At 50.2% G+C, this 12291-nt stretch overlaps 1 protein-coding gene across 1 annotated transcript in view; it reads right to left on the bottom strand.

Moving 5' to 3' along the window:
- Positions 1 to 12291, bottom strand: part of LOC143212216 (protein bric-a-brac 1) — a 270719-nt gene that overhangs the window by 215512 nt on the left and 42916 nt on the right. The window lies entirely within an intron of this gene.

The following is a 12291-nucleotide window of genomic DNA, read 5'->3' as shown; positions in this document are numbered from 1 at the left end:
GATGACGATGAGTCAGAGGAATTGCTCGACGAAAATCCGACCCAGATGCAAGAAGAATTGGCAGAAAGATTGGGAGTCACACACCAAACAAGATTTTATTACATTTTATGTAATACATTATATGTATTACATTTTATGTAATAAAATCTTGAATTTGGGAAAAAACTTATTTGCACACCTAATAGAAATTGCGTCAGCCATATACGTCCAATATTGCCATCTACTTTGATGACAGTTTCTCCGAGAAGAAAGAAATTGTTACAGAATATATAGGAGAACGTTCAGATTTTTCAAAGTCGACGGGCAGCCGCCCCGGTGAAATTAATAAAGACTCGCGCGAAATAAAAAGGAAAGGGTCGCTGCGAAGAAGAGCTGCATCGGATACGAATTCAATAAGGGCTTTTACGGCGGTCGTTCCTCGCGAACGACCCGGCTACGGGCAAAGAAAACGCGGGCCCATATTCATGGCCGCGTTTTCATCCTTGAATTTCCTCCGACGTATCAACTTGGAAATGAGTCGCGAGCGAGAAGCCTTGTGGGGCATCGAACAAAAACACGATTTAACGGTCGGTCGGCGCACAGTGGTTCGAATGTCGGGTACATAGACTCTTCTCATTGTAATTTCGTTTACTAGATAGTTGGAGTATTTAAACCAATACAAATTTTTTACAAATATCACTTATTTCTAGGAATTACATGAAAGTTTGGAAACAGGAAACCTGCGATTTTGGCTTATAAATGCGTCTACATAAAAACGCAGCCACAAGAATCTAAAACATTAAAACACTTGAACAATATTATAATTTGATTATGTTTATAATAGATGATTTATTTAACGTAGAAAATCTTGGTAAGCACAGCTCCTGGTCAGTTCCTGCTCAAAATCCACAGATTCGTACATATTTCGATGCGTGTCGTTCTTTTTCACTGTCAACCCATTTCGATGAAATATTCAGCACACATTTAACTAGCATAGATCTACAAAACGCATATTTTGAATTTTTACATTACAGGTCCAAGTAAAAAAATTTGAATAAAAAAATAAATACATATTTAATTTTTTGCCAGATAACCGTTGTACCTGTGGCATGCTTTCCACAAGTTTTCAAACTGTTTATTTGTTGGATAGTTTGGTTTTTATAGATTTTTTCCCGCTTTTTGGCCACATGGGACCACTGTGCGGTGTTTCATTCCTGAGGACCTCTCAGAATATTTGTTCGCGTCCTTCGTTCCTTGGAGGTCAAGTAGAATCTGAAAAATTCCGTGAAATTTCGAATTTTTCACAATCACGAAAATTAGTACAGAGCTCGCGAGTAGAATGGTTTTTCGGCCGGTTGGGGTTTGAGGATGAAATGTTAGAACAAAGTGGTTAGGTATAACTAGAAACCGGAGTTTTAAAGTCCCCGGGATGTTTTCAGCGGCCACCGGTGAAGCAATGGTCTAGATCTAGCATAGACGAAGATGGAGGTAGTAGAGAGGGTGGCACGAGAAGGAAAGGGTTTCGGGTTCGAAAGACAAACCGAAAGAGGAGAAGGCAGAGGCAGAGGGGGAGTGGGAGGGAGGCGGAGGAAAGAAAGAAGAGAGGAAGAAGGGGTACGGGGAGCAATGGTTACAGCAGAATAAACCCCTCAATAATGAGTTCCGCGAGTGAATTCCCCCGGTGCGGAGAGGCTCGAGATAATAAAACAGAGCGACTGGGACGCAACCGCGCGACGGTGGTAGTAACGGTAGTTGCGGTAGTGTTGGTCGAGGAGGGTTGCTGCGGGAACCCGGCGGTAAGGGGGTTGCGCGCCGGCAAGAGTAATAGTAAGAGGCAATAAAATATAATGAAATAACATCCAATCCAGGAGAGATATTGTGAAAATATTATTACTAACTTATTACTCGCTGGGCACGGTGCGCCACGCTCTCCACGTTTTTCTCCTGTTTTCTTCGCCGGCTCCTCTCTCTTCTCTCTCTCTTTCCTCCTCCTCCGGTCCTTCTCCCTCTCTCCGCCTCGGCAAACCCCCCCGACTGCGCGTCCTCCCCCATTTTCTCGTTCGCCACGTTCCTTTCGCTTTTCACCTTCTCCGACGGTTTTTCCGGCATTCGGCCGCTTTTCCGGTACGAGGCCGTCGATAAAAATTTCAATTTTGCGTCGCGAGCACGCGCGTACAAATACAGATTTCCCTATTCCCGCGAAATTTCCGCCTGCCTTTTTCCTCGATTTTCCTCCTCGGTGGTTCCGGACCCGAGGTCTTCCGGAGGGCGCGCGCGCGCGCGTTCAATACGGAAAAAAGGAATCGCGTTGCGCGCGGTGCAGAGCGGCGCGGCACGGAGCGCAATCGGTCCGCGATCGGATCGGTGGCTCCCGGCTCGTCCAGCGGATTTGAAATGCAAATCATCCGGCAGGAAAGATCGTCCGAGCGAGCGGCGGGAAAAAAAGTGATTACCGAGCGAGATATCCAGGTAGATCGCGCGCACGGTGACGAAAGACAGTTACATAAAAGACAAAAGTGTACGGGAGCCAGGTAGGCAGTCAGAGTAGGTATGCTGCGCGCGGACGACGAGACGCGACGATGGAGAACGGAGAACGGTGTGGCGCGCGGATACGGGGGAGGTGCGGGACGACGGGCCGACCCGAAGGAAGACGGTATTAGCGGCTAAGAAAAGAGGCGGGGGAGATTGGGGGTGGAAGGGGATGCTAGCCTGGAACAATCCTATCTGGCCGTGTAAATCTCCGGGCGTCGTAACGAACCGGCAAATCGAAACTAAACGGTAGACCATGAATGGGAAATCAGAAAATAACGTTACGCCGCGCGAGGCCGCGCACTTCCGACAGGGACGACTCGACACAAACAAGCCTACACACCGAAACACCTCCTGTACATGTGCACGCACAAGCGGGGGGAATGCGCTCGCGAAACGCTCGGCCGAGTATACCTCCCGGACGTGCGAGCCAGCGTCGTTGCTCGCGGACTTCCTTTCGAGCACTCCCCCAAAAACCCTTCCTATCCCTTTCTCTCACCCTCGCTCTCTCTTTCTCTCTCACTCTCTCGTCGATTCTCCTCCATTCCTACCGTCTTTCTTTCGACTATCGAACCTCGAGAGAGCGTGGCTCCAATATATTCGGGTTTCTATTTATAGTTTGGCCGAATTTGGAGACGCCGTTGTTCCAAAGCAGGAACGGATTGGACCGATAACGTTATTTTCGCGACTCACCAACGGCTATTCCTGGCCCCTTTATCTATTCACCAGCACGGCAGAAGTATTTCGTTAACCCCTACGTTAACGAGCAAAATATTGACTGTCGAACGGAAAGTCCTCGATTTACCTTTTAACATTTCGAGTGTCGTGTCTCCATAAAATGGGAGACGGAATTATTTGTTCAGATTTGGAAATGAATTTTCACGCTGGTATGTTCAGTCGAGGTTGAATCAGTATCCGTTGCGTCTTCAATTTTTAATCAGTGTTTCATTGAATCAACCACTTTGGTTTCGTGCAATGTTTAAGGTTAATCGATCGCCACGACTCGCGATGAAAATGTAGGCGTGCGATAGATATAAATGTTCTCTTTCTTCTTCGAGGCTCAGCAAGAAGAAGTTGTAATCGCCGTAACCGTAAAGTAAATTGCAGTGCGAGGGGTTATACGATTTCAGCGAAAGAATTACGTCCGAGTCGACATGTAATTCGATGCTACTGGTTTAACGAGAAACAGAATTTAACTACATTTATATACGTATAACTATGTGCACCGGTGGAACGAATTTGCGGAAATAAGAAAGACCGGAATTAGTTTGAATCATGTTAGAATTACGTCTAAAATGTGGGACAATACGAAATTGCTGTAAACTTTGTCTTCTTACTCGCTAACGAGCATGTATTAACGGAAGGAGTCTAGTATCGTCTAGTTGTAAACAGTTACAATCAACTTTGCGTTATAATTGTTTTGACCTAGTATAGTAAAGTGTGCAGATGTTCTACTCGAGGTTTTATACGAGATTATTCTAGCTGCGTACGGTTGGCCTCTTTAAAGATTGTTCTCGAATCGGTGGAACCGTCCGATGAAAGGGCACGATCGAAGCTTGGAATAAGATGGCCGAGTATCCGGTTCTCGGCGGAAGGTTTAAAGATGCGGAGTCGGTATACGAATCGAGAACACGGCTTTTCGCAAATGTCAAGTCAAGCGGCTCGGCTCTGGTCGGACGATCGCCATTATTCGCGTTAGCGGACTATATTCGCGGTAATTTGCTAGACTAGGACGATTTGCTGGGACAGCTTCACTTATATAAATAATATATCGTTACGCGAAAGAGCGCATAAGCGGGTAACAACGAGAGGGGGGAGGAGATGAGAGGAGAGGAGAGGAGACGAGAGCAGAGAAGAGAAGAGAGCCGTCCGTGTTCGATGCACGTGTCTTTGCAGCGGGTTACGTAAGCGTATCCCATGCAGGAGAGTGTATAGGTACGCGGCGAATACGTTCGCCTCGCACACAACCCGCACACAGGCGGCGCACAGGAAATCGGTGTACGATACCGCTCCTCTCGTGATGCGGTCTACACGAGTGGGAAATCTAATGTCTTTATCGTTATAACCAGTGTTCCATGCGACGTACGAATTAAATAAGATCTTTTCGTGACGCTGAGCTTCCGTCGCCGAGGAAAACGACGCGCCGCGCCGCTACGCCGAAGAATAATATCTTTATCGGCCTGCGATGGTATTCCACGCGACGTTTAAATTAAATAAGATATCTTCCGGGACGTTGTGTTTCCGTTATTAAGGAAATCGGTGCACGACATTCTCACGATATACGCGTGCGTACACGAGCGAACGCGAACGCGTACCGTACGCGCAGCTACACGCGAAGAATAATTTGTATCGACCTAGGTAACTGTTAGGCCGTCGAACGCATAAATTAAGATCTTTTTATGATGTTGCGTTTCCGTTGTTAGCTCGAGCCGCCTTCTTGGCTCGATCGCTCCGTTCGCGGAGAGAAAATTTGCATAAACGTCCGCCGCCCCTCCACGCCGCGCTACCGCCGACGCCGGATACGGTCGATTCTTCTTTTTCTAAGAGCCTCTCGAATTTCCAGCGTTCGAAAACCGCACAGGGAAAAATGGAGGAACACCGACCGTGAATCGCCACGTTCCCTGCCAGCGAAGATTTCAACTCGTATCTTTCGCGACGTCGGCAATGATCGAAAACCGGTGCCCGCCCGATTAAAAGCGATTACGCGAGATCGAGGTTGTGCCGACGAATCTTAGGACGCATAATGCCTTTTAATTCTCACGTGTCTGGTAACGTGGTAGCACGAGTTTTCCCTCTCTCCGTCACTCTACTTTTCCTCTCACCTCCGTCGTTCTCTCGCGTTCGCGTGCGTTCTCTTTCTCGCTCTCTTTATCACTCGCGTTCGCGTGCGTTCTCTGTATCTCTGTTGCTTGTTTGGGGCGGTGTCTCTGTTCAGCGCACAGTGTCCCCTCGAGTTCGGCGTGATTCCGTTTCGAGTCGGTAGCGGAACGTTTAAATTGTAAATGTATCGTTACTCTGTTAAACGATAGCTTTCGGTTCGTGCGCGAAGGGACACGGGGCTGTACGTGTTCGCGTAGCGCGAATACGTGCATGTCTTTTCCGCAGGTGGACGACTGTATGAATAAAACACGGTTCTCCGGCCGAAGTTTTGCCGAGTCGCCTCGGTATAACTAAATGTCTGTCGCATTTGCATCTGCATTACGAGACCGCGTATATACCGTCGACTTGCGTAATATTGTAATCAGCCTCGGGAAAATAAATAACTATGGCGTCTACCTGCGTCGCCTCTCTCCGACCCTCTCACTCTTTTTACCTAGCCGCTAGATAACTATCTTTCCGTTTCCTGTTGACGGGCCGCGGTAACTACGCGTTCCTACCTACCTACATACGCTGGCAACGTGCGTCGCGTACGAGTACGAGAAACCAGCTACAACCGAGGAATCTCTTTGTACCGCTCCAACGAATCCCACTGCAACCCGCCGCGTCCAATTTCGATTTCTCGATCGTTTCCTCGATCCATCCCCGAGCACCGTTCGACGGTATTGTAACCGTCTCGTTGCTACCATCCCCGTACGATTAGAAATCACTCGGAATCAGGCACCAAAAATAACAGTTATCCTAAAATTTTCTACGATAACAATCATTAATAAAAAGTTGATTGTCATTGAAATTCAAGATAATCTACACAAAATATAAAGAGAAAGATTCGAAGAACAAAATGATTAAAACATATTGATTTTTATACTTTTTCGTTACAAGTAACAGTTATTAGTAGACTGCGGACTTTATGCACTCATGACAACAATGGGTTTGTCGATGAAATACTTGTTATTCCATAACTTTTTCTCTTTTTGGTTACAACAGTTATGGCCCCTGCTCGGAACTCTTTCATTTTTCCGCCGGATCTTCTCCGAGGTCTTACATGAACCTGGACACTGTATACGAGGACCTTCGATATCATCGAGATTGGAAAAATAAGTTTTTTTGGGACATTGACGTACTATTTTCAACTTGTTAGGATCGTTATACATAGAGAGAAAGAAACTTCCAATGACTACCGTGTCTTGCAATTGATGCAGACCATTTTTATTTTGCTATCTAGCAAGGTTGATGTTCGAAGTCTCACGAGTCTTATAGTTTCGACTTGGCAATTCGAGTGTTCGCAATCATCTCTAACAACCACGACACCTCGGTATAACATCGATTACGTGCTTTACACACCGACTTGGATATTTAATTTTTCCATTGAACCGCACGATTGCTTAGACACGAAACAGCACAAACGTAATAATAAAATGCTATTACTACGTGTGAACTTCTGGAACTAACAAGGGCCGTTCAATTAGCGTTAACGGAAGATTTGTTTGAAGAAAGTCAGACAATTTTTGTTCCCGACTGCTTGTCGGCTGTTCAGGATCAACGCACCCCCTGAAAATCATAGTAGACGTGAGGATCTAGTAAATAAAAATGTACAGAACTGACTGCTGGAAACGTGGGGCGATAGATCATCTTTGGGAACCCGCTGTAAATGAAAAGACAATGTCGATTGTATAAAGTAGGGAGTGAAGCGCGTCGTAAACCCAAATGAAAATTGGTGATAGAAGGTGTAGCGGTCCTGACCTCGATTCGTGCGAATCGAGAAACGCGATCGGCGACGCGAAACGAGCGCGAGCCGCGAACGGCCGTGCAGTACCGGATCGTCCGAGGAGCTGCTCGAGGATCACGGTGGCGGAGCGATTAAGACTGAACCTTTTGTACAGAATCGGTGGAGCTTTACGTGCTATTTCCCTGCGCAGCCAGTGAGACAAAGGTATACCGCGGAAACGAAAGTGTCGAGGAACCGGCAAACGGTGCTACCGAGACCGTGTATCCGCCTTCGCCGCCTACTTCGGCCGGTGTGTGCCGGCTAAGCGAGAATTAAGGCAAATGATTTCTGCGCGGAAGAGCTCGGAGATCGTAAAAGCGTATGGGATGCGTGTGCTCTGCCGTCGACTGTGTCCCTTGGAAAACGGAGCACGCGGCTTGGTTCGCCGCGATAGAAAAATTCGCGGCTCGCAGCTCGCGGCCTCGCGATGCAACTTCCGTCCCTCGCACCGGATCCGAACCGGTATCCCGCGATTCCATTCGGTTCCCCCGTGGTCCCCCCCAGGGCCCTCCATTCGCCGGTTTTCCCTTTCTCCGCGCGGGGATATCTGTTCCACGCACTTGCACGCACACTCTGCCGTACATACAGAGAGAGGATCGGCAGGTACGTACAAACGCGTAAATGACAAAACACGTATTACGTGTAACTGGAGTCCGTGCTAGAGATCAATACACATAATAGAGGGTATCTATAGCGCGCGCAACCCGTGCTCATTTACTTAATTGTGTTCTATACGGTATAACCGAGGTATGGTGTGCGATTCGTGTAGGTACGCGGCTGCCTACACCCCTCTTACCGTTCCTCACCGCTTTGGCCGCCCTTCGGAGCACTGCTCGCCCCTCTCTCTCCCTCTCTCTCCCTCTCTCTCTCTCTCCTCTCATCCTCTCCGCCTCACCTACTCTCGCTCTCCCCCTTCCATCGATCTTTCTCTCTCTCTCTCTCTACTTCCATATCTCTGTCCCTCTCCCTCTCGGTCTCACCGACTTCTCTCTGTTCCCTGCCACCCATAGTCCCACCCCCTGCCACCTCTTGCCACCCCTGATGTCCATAGGGCCGAGTGTGCGTAATATTCAGACGTATAACGTGCCGGGGCCACGTAGGTACATTGGCATCAATTTATAGGGTGGGAGGGTGCACCAGATATATACGATCCGATAGGGTTGAATATCTCGTGCTTTTGTGCCCATCTACACCTCCTCGTTTCCATCTGTGCTCGTCTTTCTCTCGACGAGCCTCCGCCGCGTTCCTCCCGCGCCGCAACCCGCCCCGTTTCGTTTCGTTCCGTTCCGAGCCGTTCCGTTCCGTTCTCGACTCTGCGCCGTCCTTCTCTCCTCTCGTCCCTTTTTCTCATCAACGTATCGCGCGATGCCTTCTCCTCCGCGCTTCTCTTCTATTCCGGTATCGTTTCCGCTTCATTCTGCTCTCTCGTCCCCGCTCCTTGCGCGCCGTGTACGTCACAGTTCTCTATCCTTTCTAAGCGTCCCGATCGCGATCTCGACGCGAGGATCTTGCGTTTCGAGATTTCGCGACAACAAGGATATATATAGAGAGAGATATATATATAGAGAGAGAGAGAGAGAGAGAGAAAAAAAAAGAAGGTGGGAGAGGGTGGAGAAATTATCATCGTGCTTTCGATATCGATACATGCGGCAATATAACGGCCGAGGGAAAGAACGTGGACGCGCGCGAGTTTCGAATGGCGCGAATAATTCGCGAACGAGCGTAATTCGGCGCAACGAGCCGAAATCCGAGCGAGCGCCACGACGAGCAATGCTAATAAGCGCGCGGGATATCGCAAGAATTTCAACAGCGAGAAAATCCGAAAGCGATCGGCCGTGGGTCAGCCGGCCGACAATTGCGACGAACGACGAACAACAAAATGTCGACCGCAATTATGCTGTAATTAACTCGGGATACGCACACACGTACGTATCTACACAAAGAGCGGAGGCGCGTGCACGCACACATCGTCCTGCGGGGTCTCTCTCGCTCTCTCTCTCTCGGCAGCACGCGTATCGCAATCGCGCCGCACGCGCTCACAGACACGCGCGACAAAAACACGGAAACGCGAGAGGCTCGTCCACACAGGCGCACACGCACGTGAACACGCTTCTCTCTGCAGGCACACACCCGTCCGCTGGCATCGGACGATGCGGCATGCTTCACAGGTGGTTGGGGATTTTTGTATTTAGCGGTTGGCACCGCCCGGCGTTTACGCGTTTACACGCGCCGCCTGGCTGCATTATGCATGTTTGCGGTAGCAGAAGAGAATTTAAACCAACTACCTCCGATCTATCCTCCCGCCGTCCATCTTCCTCGGTGGTCCTCCAATCCCGATTACTTTCATCTATCTCTCTCGTCCTCTTTCCGATCTCTCGCCGAATCGCGTGCGAACCCTTCGCTCTTCACCTTCGTTTGAAAAAAAAAAATCGCCGATACCATAGAAATGTACAAGGGAAAAGCAATTCCATCGGCGGCGCGCCCTTCCGCAGAGTTTATGATAACTTTTGCAAATTGCGGATTTGCCGAGCGAAAAATGATAATAATTGGAAGCGAATGAATATTCTACCCCGCGGCCACCAACACGTGGAGACGAGCACCGGTTTTGCAAGGGGACCTGACCCGACGCTCGCAACGAAGCCACGCCGACGTAGAGAAAAAGCAAATGACATGTGGACGGGGACGCCGTGTAATGTCATAGTGCAGTTAGTGTAAATATATAAGTATTATATATGTCCATATATTTCCAACAGATCCGGATCGTAAGAATCCTCGTGAACGCGCAACGCTCGAATCGGGAAACGAGGGTCGGGGCTACGGTATCGTTTCCACGGTAAATTACGGTTTAAATTAGTATTATTACGACTTGGACATCACCACGTAATTGCATTATTATTATACGTTTCGGTACTTTATCAAATATTTATTGGCTTGTTATTGCGCATCAAATACGGTATTAATGGTGCCCCAGGGATCCGCATTTTGCAGGATTTCATCGAACGATCGAGAAGGCGGCCGAGCCAGTTCCCGAGTCGCTAGAAGGGGAACGTTAACGGCGAGGAGGAGAGATTTCAATAACGGGACAAGCGAATTTCAGGAAAAACGGCGGTGCGCGACGAACGGATGGATGGATGGACGACAGTCGGTCGGTTCTGGCGGTCGAATCCACCGATTCGGGGATTCGGGGATCCAGCGATCGGTATCCCGACCCGAGCGAGAAGCGCGATGGCGGGGCGTGAGACCTCTGTGTTACGCGGGTGTACGTCAAATCAAAATGCACAATCCCGGCAAATCATTTCGAATATTTCATAATGGGCGCGAAATATCATTACCTGCCGCCTGTGTGACACCCTCCGCCACTCTGGCACTCCGGCGCTCTCCGGCGCGCACCCCGCTCGTACCCACGTTCCTCCATCCCTCGTGAATTCACTGCCGCTCCGCTCCGCTCCACGCCGCATCGCGAATATTACCGTCACACAGAGAGACTTGGGTGACGAAGAGAGGAGAGTCGAGAGCACGGACGATGAGTGCGAGCCGGACACACGCGGCCGATAGAAAGGGATGGAGGAACGACGACATGAGCGTGTGCGAGAGGATTCGTGTCGCGTCGAGTCACCTCGCGTCGCGCGCATATAGCGAAAAACACATTGGCGAGCTTGCACACGGACGAGGGCGAACACGGTGCACGACGGGCTATGCAACCGGGACTAAATTACGTTCCCCGTAACGCGTTTAGCCGCGAATCGCATTGCGAGCGATCCGTATAACCCGAATATCGGCCGCACGCCAGAGATAGGACCAACCGACAGACCGACCAACCGACCGAGCGATTCGTCCGCGAACGATCGTTTCGCGGCTCGATCTCGAGACTTTGCGCGCCGTTTCCTCCGGGGCCATCGATCCCTCGATCTTCCGAGAGAAAACGCGGGGAAACAACCGCGGTGTTCTCGTTTGCCGTCTCTATGCGTTACGCCGCGCCGCTGCGCCCGTGGCGATATTCGAGTACCTATCTGGATGAAAGTCGGTGGCTATCCGTTAACGACGATGCCAGCGGATCCCGGTGGTCGGGGGAGCATCGGTACAACGATCCGCGGTAAGGGATGGTTTAAATCAATGTACGCGCGCATCGAATCAACTACCTCTGCCTACATACCACCGACAGAGTCGGCTCTCTAGAACTATCGGAGGTTCCCTCCGCGAAACATTGAGCAGCGAGTAGCTGGCCAACAGCGGCTACGGCCTGGGGAAGCAGCGGCGGAACAGCAACGTCGTCGTCGGGCTAGCACACCAGCAGCTAAACGACCGGCCGATAGCGGATAGGATAGGATAGGATAGGACAGGAGGTATAGGTGAGCAGTATCAGCAACGGCGGGGCTGTAGTTAGTAGCCAGCAGTAGCTAGACAGGCAGCTAGGCACCGGTAACAGCGATCGCAGCCTCCTCCTCGTTCTCCGTTCGCCTTCCCCTATGCTCTCCCCGATCTATCTAGCCTGGTCTGCGCTGCCTCTATCTTTCTCGCGTCCTCGTCTGACCCTCGTTTCATCTCATCGTTCGTCCCTCTTCATCGACCTTCTCCGCCATCGTCGTTGAAATCACCACCACCATCGTCGGTACCATCAGCGGCGGTGCTGGCAGAAGCAGCATCACCACCAGCACCAGCAGCAGCAGCAGCAGTAGCAGCCAGCAGTGGCGGTAACGGCAGTAGAAGCAGCACCGTATACACGGTACACTCTGGTACTACTCTGGAATCGCATCGTGGCCACTCCAGTTGCATTGCGGCCAACACCGATCTCCACACACAACACACGGAGCATGGGGGGCTCGTCGACACATGTACCGGAGAAATACGTGCAACGCGCACGCACATCCATCCGGCGGTGGAGCAACGTCGGCGAACGATGCGTACATACACGTGCATACGCAAGAGCACAACGGCCTAGCGTTGCCCTCTGCCTCTGGCCAGAGATATCGTTAGCATGCCTTGCTAATCACGGACTCGATAATAATACCGTGATTGATAGGACGAACCTCGTCCCTTCTCTTCATTCGCCTCCACCTCCATCTCCTACCTCCTCGTACAACCTCCTACAACCTCCTACCACCTCTATCTACCCCCTGCTCTGCCCCCTATCCCGTGTG

This window comes from Lasioglossum baleicum, chromosome 9 (assembly GCF_051020765.1).
Source record: "Lasioglossum baleicum chromosome 9, iyLasBale1, whole genome shotgun sequence".
Classification (NCBI taxonomy): domain Eukaryota; kingdom Metazoa; phylum Arthropoda; class Insecta; order Hymenoptera; family Halictidae; genus Lasioglossum; species Lasioglossum baleicum.
The sequence above is the reverse complement of the archived record's forward strand: the minus strand, read 5'-3'. Positions and strand labels throughout refer to the sequence as shown.